Raw genomic sequence first — 16,783 nt, forward strand, 5'->3', positions numbered from 1 at the left:
AATTTGGAAAATTCAAAGAGGAAAGAAAAAAGTGAGGAGGTCAATCTGGGGAGTGGTAAGGAGATGGAGCTACCAATGGAAAAATTTGAACATCAAATGAAGCCCTCTTCAATCCAAAGTAACGAAGAAAAGGGAGAGAAAATAGTAATGTCGAATGTTATCGCTATCCAAGATGTGAATAAATTGTTTGAGCAAAGTAGTGAAGAAAGGCTAAATCCACCATCACACTCCATGCAACAAGTACTCGATCCTCAATATAGTGAGCTAATGGTAATGGAAGAGTACACATATGATGATCCTTATATGCCACCACCATCTCCACAGCCATTAGAATCATTCATTTGCATCCATCCTGCTTATATTTCCAAAGAAAGTCAAGTTGAACATTGGAGCTCATCAATTCCAAATCTAGCCAAGCTTGAGGGCATTCACAATAACAACCTTCAAGTTGTCTTATATGACGCTTATTATGGGCGTCAACCACTTATTGACGCGTTGACGAATAACTTTATATTGGCAACCTAAGGAGGATAGCAATGAGAGTCACTACAATGGAGCAATGCATTGGATTACAAGGAAGTTTTCTTTTCCTTTTCTTTTATTTATACATTGAGGACAATGTTTAGATTAAGTTTGGGGGAAGGGATTTGATTTTTATTGCTTTGCTCATTGTAGATATCTTTGTTTGTTTAAGTTTTGTTAGGTTTATATTTATTTTTATGTTTTGTTTAGAGTGTTCATTGAATCAAGTTGACAATGATTAGCCAATGATAATATGATTGAATGGTGTGTTATATAAATTGAATGGGAATAAAGCTATAAAAATATGTGTGCTTGTTTTAATAGTTGTTTCAATTTTTACTTTGTCCACTTAAATAATTGAGAGCTTAATCATGATTTTTGATCAATTTTGTGTGATTGAATTTTATTTATGCTTGCTGAATTTTTAAAATAAAAATAAGATTGAAATGTTGTTATTCTAGAACTTGTTTGCTTGCTTTTTGAGACGAAATCCTAGATGGTGCATGTTTAGGAAGATGATTTAGGCAATTCTTTAGAACGTTTGAGCCTTTCAAGCCAACCTTAATTTATTAAATCACTAGTTACCCCATTTTGAGCCTAATTTGATTCTTTTTGTTTGACACTTATTTCGAGCCTATTTGAAACTTTGTTATTATTATTTTTATCTTCTCTTTGATGTATACCATGAGCATATGAAAAATGATTGAGGGATGGTTTGTAATGAGATTTATATTTGGAAATTAGTGTCAATAGAAGAAGAAAAATTGAGAGAGAAAGAAAAAAAATATTGAAAATAAACTACATTCCAATTGAAAATATAAAGAAATAAGTTTGGGGGAGTGTAGTATCATTATAAAAAAAATGAAATGAAAAAAAGAAAAAAAAATGTGTATGAGTTCTCTCTCAAAGCAAGAAGGATCGAGAAATTTGGGATTGTTTTGGATTCGTGAGTTTGTCATAAGATTGGTTTGTTTGGTTTGTATGCTTATGATATATTTGAGCCTAAATGACTTTTTCATCTACCTTTACCTAAGCCGTTCAATTATAAGCCATGAAAGACCTATTGATTTTCGAGCATGTGTTTTCTACATTAGTGGAGATTAGTAAGATAGCAAGCTTATGAGATAATGATATGAATTGATTGTAATGAAAAAAATTTGGTGAGCATGAAATGATTCGAATACATTTTATATATTAATCATGATTTTGAGAGCTTTTATTTTTATTTGGACTTGAGTGAATTGGAAGAATGTTTTGACTGAAATTCTGGATTATAAGTTGAATTTCTTGAATATTATATAAGCATGTTATTCGTAATATTTTGAGGCTTAAATTGTTGTTGTTGGCTTGATTCATTTGAGTTGGTTGTTTTAGGTTTTTAGTTTGGTTTTTGTTTGTCTTTTGTGTTCTTTACTCGAGGGCGAGTAAATGTTTAGTTTGGGGGAATTTGATAGGATAGATTTTTAATACTTTTTAGCCTTAGTTTTATTATTATTTTATATTTTTAGTTCTTTTTATGTGTGGTTATTCTATTTTTCAGGTTGTCATTTGTTAAATGAATATTTGAGAAATATTTCAAAATTTATTTGAAATATTATCTTCAATCAAGAGAAAAATAATAAAAATATATTTATTTGAATTGATTGGAGAAGTAAAGGAGAATTCAAACTTAAATTGTTGGAAAAATCTGAGATATTTTGAATCTGAGACAGTTTCGGTATTTTGATCATATCTCCCGACTCACTTATCCAATTTACGTGTTCTTGGTGGCGTTGGAAATATTATTCAAATACCTACGAAAGCTTGTTTCACAAGAAAAGTCAAATTTGGACATTTACGTGGTGATATTTGACCTACAAGATTACGCAAGGTAAAGTTACGAGATTTGAAATTCAAATAAAGATATTTTGGAGCATTATCAAGTAACAAATGGAAACATCTAACAAATGGAAACATCTAGAAAACTCTTTTAACAACCTTATCACTATAAAAAGAATGCTTTAGACTATTTTAGATCTTGATCTCTCTTTCTTTCTTCTTGACCTCTCTCTATTTTCTCTATTTCTTCTCTTACTTCTTTTTCTATTCTTTTCCATGAACTAATTTTCTTATCTTGGGTTCAATGTAGTCACTTGGATTTCTATTTAATTTAATTATGATGTTCTATTGATTTTTCTTCTTTATTCTAATCTATATAATGTGTGTTTAATGCTAGTAAATACTTGATCAATATTTGCTTGATTTATGATTTTGATTCAAAATTCGAAAAATGAGAATTGAATATGCCATCATTGTATAGACATAGGTTGCATATTGGACGAAAGTACCTGTATGACTTGTGTAGTAATTAGGTTTCCATACTTAATGTCTTCTATATGTTTAAGTTTATCACAGAGATGTAGAAAACCTACATATAGGCTGAGATCTTATATCTTGAAAAAGAATAAGAATCGATTTATGTTAACCTGCTATTAGAATATGAAAAAATAAATCTAGAATTTATTAATAAAATTAGTAGAATGAAAAGTTGATGAAATTAACACCCTAGGTCTTTTTAATAATGATTTTCATCTTTAGTTAATTTTGTTCATAATTATTTATAATTTTAAAATTAAAATTCATTCATCTAAACTTTGTTTGCCAAATAGAAATTAAAAGAGCAATTGTTGGTAATTGGAAAATAGTCTTCGTGGGAACGATACTCTATTTATCATATACTTGAATCGATTGCGTGCACTTGCGTATCATATTTTCACAATCAGGTGACTAACGAGTCACACTCTGGATAGGTGACCAACGAGTCACACTCTGGATAGGTGAATAATGAGTCACATTCTGGGATATGCACCCTAATCAGATAAGTGACTAATGAATGAGTCACGAAGTTGGGCTCAGCACCCACAACCATGTGACGTTACAGTCACCTGAGCCCTTTGGCCCTATCTCTAAGTAACTAGCCTTTAGACTAGACAAGCACTTTTGTTATCATCAAACTTAAGGTCGGTCAAGCATTTCATGCTTATGATGATAATTCTTATGTCAATTAGATCTAATTTTTTCGGCTTGCGTTAAACACGCTAATACCGTTCTTGAATCATAAGCCAATACCATACGACCAGTGCTCAGTACTACTGCCGAACTAGACTAATGAGTCACAGCTTCACAGCCAATACTGGCACCATTGTCGATTCTGACTAATAAGTCAGTACCATTCACAAGTAAGCAAGATTGCTAAGAATTTAATATGCAATCAATGTCCACATATAGAGCACTCAACATGCCTCATTAATAACCATACATGGCACATACGGGGTGCAATTTTCTTACTTCTGGTTTGAGCGTGAAACAATAAAAGAACGACCATTGAGAACGATCAATCCTTTGATCCCTTAGTAGTCACCTAGTCATAACCAAATATGGAACTCCATCAATAAAATCAATAATTAAAGGTCCTTGGTCTAAACCTCACTCCTGGGACCTCGAATCGTACTCAAACGGTTAGTAGATTCGATCCTGAGCCCTAGGATCTGAAACCCCAAGCCAAAAACTCTCAAAAGTACCCAAAATAGTACCCTAGAAAAATAGGGTAGCGCTACAGCGCTGCCCTTGGCGCCATGGCGCTACAAGCAGGGCGGACATGCCCTGGACAACGCTGTAGCACCCATCCTTGGGCGCTGTAGCGCTAGAACCAGGTTGATTCAGCCCTGGTTTTTCCCCTTCGAATTCTCCAATTTCCAATCTTCAAGAATTGATTCCAAACCTCAATGAAACTCACAAATGAACCCAAAAACCCATTCTACAAGTCCTAGGCATCAAAACCCAATCAAACTTTGCCAAAAACTTCGACGAATTCTCAACTATCCAATCCAAAAATTCCAACTGAAAATCAATGAAAAACAGTGCAAACCAGAGTTTCCATGGCTGAAATCTTACCTCAAGCTCAAGGTTAAACCCTCTTCAATGGCTGAACACAATCCTAAACCCTCAAGGCTTGATTCCCTAGCTTGAATCCTCAAAAGGAGCTTCAAAATTTCAAAGGAAGAAGGAGAAAAAAAGATGATCGGGAGGAAGAGGAGAGAAGCTCTATTTTTGGTTCCTTTAATCCACAACTTTATGATTTTAAACATATCCTAAGGTCAAATGACCTAAATGCCCCCAAGCCTATTTATTTCATTTTTAAGCCACCAAGGGCAAAATTGTCCTTTCTTGTCTATCTTGTTAATTATAATTAACGTCATCCAATTCCTGTTATTCCCTAATATTCTTAAATACTAATAAATCATATCCCATTATCCTTTAATTCTCGGTAATGTACTAGTCATCAAATTACCCTGGGACTCACCCTGAGCCTCGAAATTAACCCCGTTATGACCAAACCACTAACTTACATTCAAAGATCGTCTCATGCAGAATAGCTCGAACAAATCCACATTATAATGTGGCCTCATTCATAATTCACTAACATGCATGAAAATCCACAAATATGCCATCAACTGGCCAAATTACCAAAATGCCCTTATAATGAAAAGTGGACCCATATGCATGCATTTATCGTCATATAATAATATAACTCACATAATCATGCATATATTAATTTAATGGCATAATAAATCAATTATGGCCCTCCCGGTCTCCTAAGCCTTATTAGGAAATTTGGGTCATTACAGCTGTTGTCCAGTTGTCGAGGCTGGCTGGCTGACTCTTGGAGTCTGTTGTGGTTTGGGTGTAGATGAATGTCCATGTTCAGCCATGGTTACCTTTTTGCCTGCATTGACAATAGAATTCTGCATGTTATGCATGGTGGGTGGAGTTTGATAATTCCTTATCGAGGATGATGGAACTGTCTGACTCAGTCTATCATTGTTCGAGATAGGGGTGAGGTCACCCAAAGGTTGCATCGGGTTAATTGGGCCTCGGAAGCGGGATGGCTGAACCTCGGTAGCTTGAGAGTACATGGCCTCCATTCGCACGAGTGGGTCAGCATTCTTAGCTTCGAATCTCCTCATTTTCTCGCGTTCTTCATTCATCTGGGCGATAAGGGTAGCGAACTGGGCAGACTGTAATGCCCCAAAATCCCTAATGCGGTTTAATGGCTGGATTAGTAGGTCGGGAGGGACATAACTGTTTAATTATGCCATTAAATGATAATATGCATGTTTATGTGAATTATATTATAATATGATGTTATATGCATGCATGTGTGTCCACATTTGATTATTAGGGTGTTTTGGTAATTTGGCTCGTTGAGGGCATATTTGTATATTTTGGTGCATATTGTGATTTGTGAATGAGATCCCATTATTATGGAGATATATTCAAGCTATTCGGCATGAGACGGTCTTATATTATAAATTAGCGGTTTTGTCATAAAGGGGCTCTTTTATTGGAATATTGAGTAATGAGAATGTTATTTGATGATAAATTGGGAGTTATTGAGACCAGGAGGAAATTCTGGAAGTTTTGACTATAATGTTCCCGAGGAGGTTTTTGGGGTCCCGAGTGTCACGGGCCGCCAACTTCGGTACTCGAATGGACGGAACGTGCGACACTTGTTAGCCCTTTTAACTAGCAAGTCAACCTAGAATTCATACCTGCGGCAAGCAAACTCAATGGTTAGCCACGTTACAAGTCTCACACAAGTAAGGGAAATTATGAAGCGGGAGCAAACACGAGGCAAGCTATCCAGAGGCAACATCCCACACAACAATCAGAGCCAACAACACAGTCAAGTGGCACGCAATGGCCCAGCGAAGGTAACAAACAAGCAACACATAGACTATAAAGAATGCATACACAAAGGGACATGGAAAAGCATCATTTTATTCATATAAGGCCTTGATAGGGCAAGGGAGTACACAGCTTAAGCCCCTATCTGCTGGTGGCCATGGTGCTTCCTTAAGTCACCAGGTCACCCCCCCTAAGGAGCATTCTAAGCAAATGAAGTCTTCCTATGAACATATATGATTTTTGTCTGGGAGACATATGCATAATTACAAAAGTGTCATTCCCTACCCCTGAGGTTACTTGGTGCAAGACTTGACTAATGATCAAGCACCAAGGCATGCTCATACATACAAAATGGCCCCCTGGAGATGTGCCATGATGCAGCACGTCGCACTCTCCCCCACTTAAATCTTCGGCGTCCTCGACGAACTTGCCCCATGCTGATCTTCAATCTTCTGCGTATGCTTGTGCAAGTCCTCCGCCCTTTCCCAGCAAATTTCTTCATCTCCGAGCCCTTTCCACTTCACCAGAAACTCTTTCTTCTTCTTTCTGTCCACGACCACGGTCCTCTCTGCTAGGATTTCTTCAGGTTTTCTGCTGCTTCGTGGTTTGACGCTGACTCCTTCTCTGGTAGACTGGTTGCGCGCTGGTTCTTCTGGATCTTCGTGATACGGTATGAGGTTGCTGACGTGCAAGACCGGGTGTATCTTCATCCATTCTGGTAAGCTGACTTTGTAAGAGGTCAGGCCCACTTTCGAGATGACTGGAACAGGACCCTCGTATTTGCGGACGAGTCTGATGTCCTTATTCCCTCGGAATCTCAGTTGTTCGGGCCTCAGCTTGATCATCACTAAGTCGCCTGCTTTGAATTTCAGCGGTCGTCTCTTCTGATCTGCCCATTTTTTCATTCTCTTTGATGCCTTCTCCAGGTAGGCTCGGGCAATCTCGGTGGTTTTCTTCCAGTCTTTCGTGAAATTGAAGGCTCTCGGATTTCTTCCGCGATACTCATCCATTGTGTGGGGTAACAGCGGTTGCTGACCGTTAACAACTTCAAAAGCGCTCTTGTTTGATGAAGAACTCTTCTGAGAGTTGAAACAAAATTGAGCTACATCTAGTAGTTGCGGCCAATTCTTTTGGTTAGCACTGACAAAGTGCCGCAAATACTCTTCTAGCATCCCATTGAATCTTTCAGTTTGTCCGTCTGTTTGAGGATGGTAGCTCGAGGAAATATTTAGTTGTGACCCCAAAAGGTTGAATAACTCCGACCAGAAGGTCCCTGTGAATCTTCCATCACGGTCACTAACTATATTTTGGGGTACTCCCCAATACTTAACTACATACTTGAAGAAAAGTCTCGCTGACTCTTCTGCCGAGCAATATTTTGACACCGGTATGAAGGTTGCATACTTTGAAAATCTGTCCACGATCACTAAGATCGCACTCAAGTCTCCCGTCTTTGGTAAACTAGTAATGAAGTCAAGCGACACACTCTCCCATGGTCGGCTTGGGACTAACAAAGGTTCCAACAACCCTGGCGTCTTGTGTCTCTCCACTTTGTCTTGCTGGCAAGTGAGACAGGTTTTGGTATACTCCACGATATCGTCGCGCATTTGTGGCCAGTAGTACCCCTGCTTCAACAAGGCATGGGTTCTCTGCCACCCTGGATGACCCGCCCACAGGGTGTCGTGATACTCACTCATTAGTGTCCTCCGCAAATCTCCCGTCTTTGGAACATATAAGTGGCCACCCTTGGCCCACAAAAGATCGTCCTCTACCCAAAATTGGCGAGTCTTCCCCTCTTTTGCGAGATTCATGATTGTCTTCACCACCGGGTCTTTCACCAGGTTCTCCTTAATGCGCTCCCGAAGTGGAGTGGTCACCATGCTAGCTGACATATTTGCTAGCAATTTTAGAGCCGCTAACTCAGCTTTGCGACTCAGGGCATCCGTTGCCTGGTTTAGACGGCCCGCCTTGTGTTCGAAGTGAAAGTCGAATTCTGCTATGAACTCCTGCCATCGTGCTTGTTTAGGGGAAAGCTTTGGCTGGGTGAGGAAATTACTCACCGCTGCATTATCTGTTTTCACCACAAACTTCAACCCCAACAAGTAGTGCCTCCACACTCGTAGACAATGAATTACTGCGAGAAGCTCCTTCTCTTGTGCAGTGTATCGCCTCTCTGCCTCTGTGAGTTTGCGGCTTTCATAAGCTACGGGGTGGCCCTCTTGTACAAGCACCCCTCCCAAAGCATAATCAGACGCATCGGTCTGCACTTCAAAGGGCCTACCAACATCTGGTAAGGCGAGGACACGATCTTGCATCATGGCTTCCTTCAGACTCTTAAATGCTTCGACACACTTATTGGTCCACGTCCAAATTACACCCTTCTTCAACAACTCAGTTAAGGGTGCCGCCCTTCTTGAATAGCCCTCCACAAATCTTCGATAATAGTTGGCTAAACCAAGGAAGGAGCGTAATTCTTTCAAATTTGTGGGGTTCTTCCATTCTTGAATGGCTCGCACCTTTTCTAGATCCATGCGGATCTGACCACGTTCTACTATGTGGCCTAGGAACTTGATTCTCTCTTGTGCGAAGGAGCATTTCTCTCGCTTCACATAGAGTTGGTTCTCTCTCAATTTCTGAAACACTTGAGATAAGTGTCGTTGATGTTCTTCTATTGTAGAGCTATAGACCACAATGTCATCCAAGTAGACCACCACGAACTTGTCTAAGTATTCCTGGAAAACTTGGTTCATCAATGTACAGAATGTGGCTGGTGCATTTGTCAACCCAAACGGCATGACTCAGAACTCGTATGCCCCATATCGAGTCACACACGTTGTCTTCGGCTCATCCCCTTCTGCTATCCGCACTTGATAGTAGCCTGATCTTAAGTCCAGTTTCGTAAAGAATTTCGCTCCACTCAACTGGTCGAATAAGTCGGCGATCAAGGGAATGGGGTATGTATTACGCACTGTCACCTTATTGAGAGCCCGATAATCAATACATAGTCTCAAGCTCCCGTCGTGCTTTTTCTGAAATAGCACGGGTGCACCATATGGTGCCTTCGATGGCCTGATGAAGCCTGGCTCTAGTAAATCCTTCAACTGCTTCCTCAGTTCTGCTAGTTTGGGGGGCGCCATTCTATAGGCCGCCTTCGCAGGTGGTTTGGCTCCCGGCACCAGCTCAATTTGGTGATCAATCCCCCTTCTAGGTGGTAAGGCTTTGGGGAGTTAGTCCGGCATCACATCCCCATACTTCTTCAAGACCATTCGAATTTCTGGTGGGATGACTTCATCCACTGTATCCTCGTATATTGTGGATAGGATAATATACGTGGGCTCTTGTCTTCTCACGCCCTTCTTCAACTGCAGGACTGACAGCAGCTTGGTTTCTGGGGGCTGCTCTACTTTAGCAGGCACCACTGCAGGTGTCTCCCCCATTATGAGTAAGCTTCCCGTAGCTGGGATGGGAGTGACTCCCTTTTCCGTAAGGAAGTCCATACCCAATATCACATCAAAGTCGTCCATTCGCACGACCACCAAGTCAGTCTGCTCCTCCCACGAGCCAATCTTCATGTTCACCTTTTTAGCCATGCCGGTTGTGGCCAAGGCTTCTGAGTTAACCGCTTTCATGCGGCCATGGTCGTTCTCCCATTTTAGTCCCAGACGTTTAGCTTCGATCTCTGAAATGAAGTTGTGAGTGGCGCCTGTGTCAATCATCACACTTCCGGCCATCTTACCGTTTAGGGCGGCATCCACATACATTAGTCCCTTTCCGGGGGTCTTCTTCACTTTCGCACCGTGTTTCTTGAGAGCATTCAGCATCCGGAGGGCACCCATGTGCATATACTCCTCCCCCTCCTCTTCGTTGTTTTGTTCTGCTTGGACAAATGTCGCCTGTAGGGCACTCATCTTGCCTTTGTGAGGGCACTCTATTGACTTATGAGGTTCGGTACAGATCCAACATGTAAGAGGTTTCTTGAACTGGGGGTTGCCACCTTTGCTAGGAGCGTTAGACTCCACAATCCTTTTCTCTCCTCCCCCACTCTTGCTCTGCCAAGACTTCCCAAACTTTTTACTCCCAGCATTACTTCCACTAGTCGACGGATTTTTCTTCTTGGATTGAATGTTCCCTGATGAGTAATCAGTTAATCGATCGGCAGCAGCCTGAGCAGTGGCTAGGTAAGCCACTCTCTGTCTCTCGAGCTCTTGCTTTGCCCAAGGCTTCAGTCCCTCTAAAAACGCGAAGAGTTTGTACACTTCAGACATGTCTTTTATATCTAGCATCAATCCAGAGAATTTCTTAACATATTCTCGGATTGTGCCAGTGTGCTTCAGCTCTCTCAACTGGCGTCGAGCTATGTAGGCAACATTTTCGGGGAGAAACTGTGTCTTCAACTCTCTCTTGAGATATTCCCAGGTTGTTATGGTGCATCTGCCGTTCTGAATATCGTCATACTTTGTCCTCCACCACACTTTGGCATCCGCAGACAAGTACATCGTTACCATGGCCACCTTGCCATCTTCCGATTTAGCTCTCACGGCTCAGAAGTAATGCTCCATATCAAAAAGGAAGTTCTCCAAGTCCTTCGCGTCTCTAGCCCCACCATAGGGCCTCGGCTCTGGGACTTTTACTCTACCATATTCCATGCCAATGGGTCCGGTTGCAGGCTGACTCCCAACTGCCCTCATGGTGAGGTTCAGCTTGGTGTTCATCTCCAACATTTCCTCTTTAATTGCCTCAACCGACACCCTGCAATTCTCTACAAGGTCATTTAATGATTCTTGTAGGTCTTTCACCGCTCGTTCCATTGCCTCCATACGCTCCTCCCTCGGAGGACTATGGGATGTGCTTGAAAGGTTTTCTCTCCTCTCAATTGCTGTTATGCGGGCTAGCAGATTGGTCGTATCCCGCTCCAACACAGCCACACGGTTTAGTGCGTTAGTCGTCTCCAGTTCTGGCCTGACAGATCTGAGATCCCTGACTCTTTCGTCCAGTCCATCTAGCTCTCCAACGCGCCTCTCCAGCGCTCCAATCCATTGAGTGTTGCCCACCATCCTGCAGGGTCCCCAAGCTTTCTTAAACTTAGCTCTGATACCAACTGTCACGGGCCGCCAACTTCGATACTCGAATGGACGGAACGTGCGGCACTTGTTAGCCCTTTTAACTAGCAAGTCAGCCTAGAATTCACACCTGCGGCAAGCAAACTCAATGGTTAGCCACGTTACAAGTCTCACACAAGTAAGGGAAATTATGAAGCGGGAGAAAACACGAGGCAAGCTATCCAGAGGCAACATCTCACACAACAATCAGAGCCAACAACATAGTCAAGTGGCACGCAATGGCCCAGCGAAGGTAACAAACAAGCAACACATATACTATAAAGAATGCATACACAAAGGGACATGGAAAAGCATCATTTTATTCATATAAGGCCTTGATAGGGCAAGGGAGTACACAACTTAAGCCCCTATCTGCTGGTGGCCATGGTGCTTCCTTAAGTCACCAGGTCACCCCCCCCCCCCTAAGGAGCATTCTAAGCAAATGAAGTCTTCCCAGGAACATATATGATTTTTGTCTGGGAGACATATGCATAATTACAAAAGTGCCATTCCCTACCCCTGAGGTTACTTGGTGCAAGACTTGACTAATGATCAAGCACCAAGGCATGCTCATACATACAAAATGGCCCCCTGGAGATGTGCCATGACGCAGCACGTCACACCGAGCACTAGGTTTTATTTGAGGTTACTTAAGCTTGAAGTAGCTTGTCAGATAGAACTGTACGTTAAAAAACCTCTCGTTCTTTTCTCGTTAGTTCATTTTACAGTTCGAGGCATTTTCGAAGAAATCTTGAGTTCTAGGAATCGGAATCAAGCGAGGATCGAGGCATATCAATCCTAGGAAAGATTAGAAGCTTCTTGACCGAAGGATTTGACGAGAAACAACCCAATCAAAGGTAATCTAAGTTTTAAGTTTTGAGTTTTAGAGTTTCTAAGCTTCGAATTGGCTTTTGTGAATCGTTGAGTTTTTGGTTCGTTTGAGCCCCGAGATTTGATGATTTTGGATCATTGGGAAGCTTGGGAACTTTGATTTGATGATTTGGAAGTGTTTAGGTATGTTTTTGGAGGGTTTGGGATGAAGAAAAATGGGTTTATGGATGATTCTGGGTTGGGGGTCGCGACCCTGTTCTTGGGCGCCGCGACCCTAGCTTGAAGAAGCAGGTGGAACGATTTTGCCTTGCTGGGCACCGCGGCCCTTGCTTCTGGAGTGGCTGGGGGCCGCGACCCAAGGTGTTAGGGCCGAAGACCTTGGACAGGTTTGAGCCCGTTTGAGTGTTTTGGCCCCGGGAACTTGGTTTTAGGCTTCGGGATCATTCCTACTACCTGGATTAGTGTGGATTGATGTCCCAAAGGCTAGATCTTGGTTTGGGAACCTTTGTTAATCATATTATTGATGGTGTCCCATATTTGGTTATGACTAGGTGACCGCTAAAGGGCTAAAAGTCAGATCGTTCTTAGGGGTGGTTCTTTTATTCATTCTCGCTCGAATCAGAGGTAAGAAAACTGCACCCTGTGTATATGACATGCATGATTGTAGTTGAGGCATGTTTGTTGATAAATGTGGACATTGATTGCATATTAAATGCTAGAGGATGTTGTTTACTTGTGTATGACATTGATTAGTCAGGGACGGCACTGGTTACGTATCACTGACCTAAGAGTCAGAAATGGCATAAGCGTCTTGAACGCAGGGCCGAATGAAGATTAGATCTAATCGATATCAGCGTTGAATGACTCTACGGCATTAATGCTGGACCGAACCTAAGGTCGATGAAACTTATAAGCGCTTGACTAGTCTAAGCTAGTTACTTAGAGCCATGGCCAAAGGCCTAGGTGACTGCTTGTCACATGGCTAGGGAACAGAGTTCCATGGTTATGACTCTATGGTCATGAGGTAGGTTATGTTGGTGACTAGTCATCATGCACCTAACCTGTTTAAGCTAGTGAATGGTTCACTTATCTGTTAAGCTCCGGTGACCCTATCGTCACATGGCTAAAGGGAGCTGTACCCACCTTAGTGACTTTTCCAATTGTCACTCCTCTATTTTGGACTGAAAGTCCTGAATGATTATTATGATCATTGTTGATATTATATCATGCTATATTGTGTTTTCTTGCTGGGCCTTGGTTCATGGGTGCTATGTGGTGCAGGTAAAGGGAAAGAAAAGTTCATCAGCCTTGAGTGGAGAGCTTAGGTGGTGATGTGTACATATGCGGCTGCTTGACCACCACGGCCAAGGAGTTCTCAGAGGAACTAGGGGGGTTTACCCTATTTTTGCTGCTTAGGTTTGCGGGTTTGTAAATTTGAAACAGTAATGACCATTTTGAGTTGTAAATAACTTGTAAATATTTTGATGGGCCCATGAACAGTTTTATGTATTAAATAAAATATATCCTTTCCTTTTGATTGGTTTTCCACCTTAGCCTGTTAATAACACTTAGAAGCACGTTTTAACCAAAAGGAAATGATATATTTTATTTAAAACATAAAACTGTTCATGGGCCCACAAAAATGTTTACAAGTTATTTACAACTAAAAATGGTCATTATAGTTTCAAATATACAAACCCGCTGACCTAAGCGGCAAAAATAGGGTAAACCCCCTAGTTCCTCTGAGAACTCCTTGGCCGTGGTGGTCAAGCGGCCGCATATGTACACAACACCACCTAAGCTCTCCACTCAAGGCTGGGTGAGCTTTTCTTTCCCTTTACCTGCACCACATAGCACCCATGAGCCAAGGCCTAGCAAGAAAACACAATATTGCATGAATATAATATCAACAATGATCATAATAATCATTCAGGACTCTCGGTCCAAAATAAAGAAGTTGTTGACGTGATTCTTCGGCAACAGATTATTATACGAATAAACGAGATGGATTAGTGCTAGATGATGAACCATAATATGTAAATATTTATATTCAAAACTGGTGAAAATAGTATAGGGGGAAGGTTATAACTCCTTTCCTTTTAGGTGGTTCGAAGGTTAAAATCCCTCTAGTCCACCAGTCAATATTATTGATATATCTCTCGTATTCCTTACAGGGTGTTTCTTTACAAACTAGACGCCAGCCCCTACCAACGCCTAGGGTCTCCATATTTATAGGGAGAGGACACCTGGGTGTTGGTAAAGGGGGTCATCCCATGACCTTCTTACCCATCATGTCACTTCTGTGACACTTATGATTAATTCCTAAAACCTGACAATGAAGTGTTGTCTAATCAATAGGTAAGGGGGATAATGGGCTGCATGGCCCAAACCAGTCGTGGGGTGCCTGAACACGCACGTTTATGCTACGTGTCCGAGAATTCAGGAATGGAGTAGACATGTGATGTATGATATGCGCACGTTTACATTGCGTGGTTGTCTTCATAAATGTTCGGGGGTGTCAGCTCTATGTCGTACCTCGAGCTTGATGTAGATCCAGCTCGTGGTGTCCACACTGCTACTCGATGCCTTCAAGTATTCTTACTAAACCTTTGACTACCTTGAGCTAAAGAGGTGGGGACTCGTAACAGAAGCTTCGGGTAGGTGGCTTCCACGTGGCGGATAGAATTATACCCTTTTCCAGCTTGCTAATAGCCCATGGATGTTTAGGGCGTACATTTGCCTCCCAAGCCCTTGCTCGTGGCACGTGACGTCACCTGGGGCCACAGCAGGGGCTTTTAGGCTTCCTTGTCGAATCTTCATGTTCCGCCTATTGCGCTGGTATCGAATACGTGGAGCATCGTGGTTGGTGACGGTCCATCTTCCGAGAATCGCATTAAATGGCCTAGTCTATCTTCGACCGTCGTTTCGTCTTTCGAGTTGTGACCCTCTTATCCCGCATTAAGACGATCGGACGACCCTCATTCCTTTGCCTTTTACGTATATATAAGGTTGGCCACCTTTCGAATGAGCCACCCTTTACTTGAAAATTTTCCTCATCTTCTCTCTTCTTAGCCTCAAAACCCATTTTTCTTCCGGTTATCGTCCCAGAAGTCCCTGAGTTTCAAATACAAATGTTTCTCCGTGAGTCTGGTTCTAAAGGCTCCACCAGGACTTCGACTTCAATGCCCTTTTCGACTTTCATACAGCAAAAATTTCTGTAAGTCCTCTGCCTGCTGTATGTTCAAATGTTTCCTCTTGTTTTTTTTGTTTAGGTAGATTCCTTTTTAGTTGCACACTATAGGTTGTTTGTTATTTTTAATCCTAGGGGTATCGACCATAGGAAAGAGAAGGCTTAGGAACATGATGCCTAGGACAAGATAATTATGGGGCGATTTTTCTGGGTAATCTCTTGAAATTCCTGTTTGGAGAGGGGAAGGCAACAAGTTTCTGGGGTGCGAAACCGGGTAGCTTAGGGGCCACGCTTCCTAGGCGGTTTTGCTTTTGAAACTTTCCCTCCAAGGCAAGAATTATCCTGACCCTCCTGACACACGGATCCCGAGTAATCGGGGACCCGTTGGGAGCATAGGCGCGTGTTCATAGAATCGCGTGGCCTCACTCACCGCGGGCTGAGATTACCTCAGCCCGTGTAAGGAAAATCATTTCTCGCGCTAGATTCCCTTTCTTACTTTTAGGTCGCCTTTCTAAATTTTCTTCATCTTTGTTCGTTAGGCGACCAAATGGACCCAGGAAGAATATGCCTAAGAAGAGTGTCGCCAGCTCGTCATCCCAGCAGGCCAGCAAGGGGAAGGAGGTGGCAGCAGATTCCCCTATCCCCCTCTTCGGTCCCACCGTGGAGAAAGAGGTCAAGGTGGGACCTTGTAATGACCCACTACTCTAGACTATTTGGATCATTAACGAAACTATACATAAAACTTACATTTTTACGAAAATACCATAATTTATTGAGTAACTTGCAAAATGAGAGTTATTTACAAACAAACAGAATACTAAGAAGGATTATGGGATCCCATTGTTTTTAAAACAAAAGATGATTTAAAAATAAAAGACATTACATATTTGGTGCGGAAAATACACATAAAAACATAAAAAACATAAAAAGAGACTACATCCTCGAATCGAATAACGCTCGGCCCCTTGACTCCATTCACCATCGATACACATCTTCCAAGCGTCACGAATCTTACCGCCTCTAAGCTTATTTTCCTGCACATAAACAGAAAGGAGTGAGCCTAATGCCCAGCAAGGAAAATCTAACACAAAGTCATATACATAGTTTCATAAGAAAACATAAAGACTTAACATAATACATATAACATACACTTATTATAATGGCCATTATTACTTGGGGTCCCATAGACTAAACAAGCATATGCCCATGGGATTAGTGGGGTCCTACTAGCTAAGTAGGTCATATGCCCATAACCCATTTGGGGTCTTGTTAGTCATATGGGTCATATGCCCAAGCCTATAAACATATATACATATCATAACACTTTTAATAACATGGAACATATAGATAACATAAGCACACAACATATTGATTCTAGCCTATTTTCCTTACCAAAGTTACCGGGATAAAAATG

This window comes from Humulus lupulus, chromosome 1 (assembly GCF_963169125.1).
Source record: "Humulus lupulus chromosome 1, drHumLupu1.1, whole genome shotgun sequence".
Classification (NCBI taxonomy): Eukaryota; Viridiplantae; Streptophyta; class Magnoliopsida; order Rosales; family Cannabaceae; genus Humulus; species Humulus lupulus.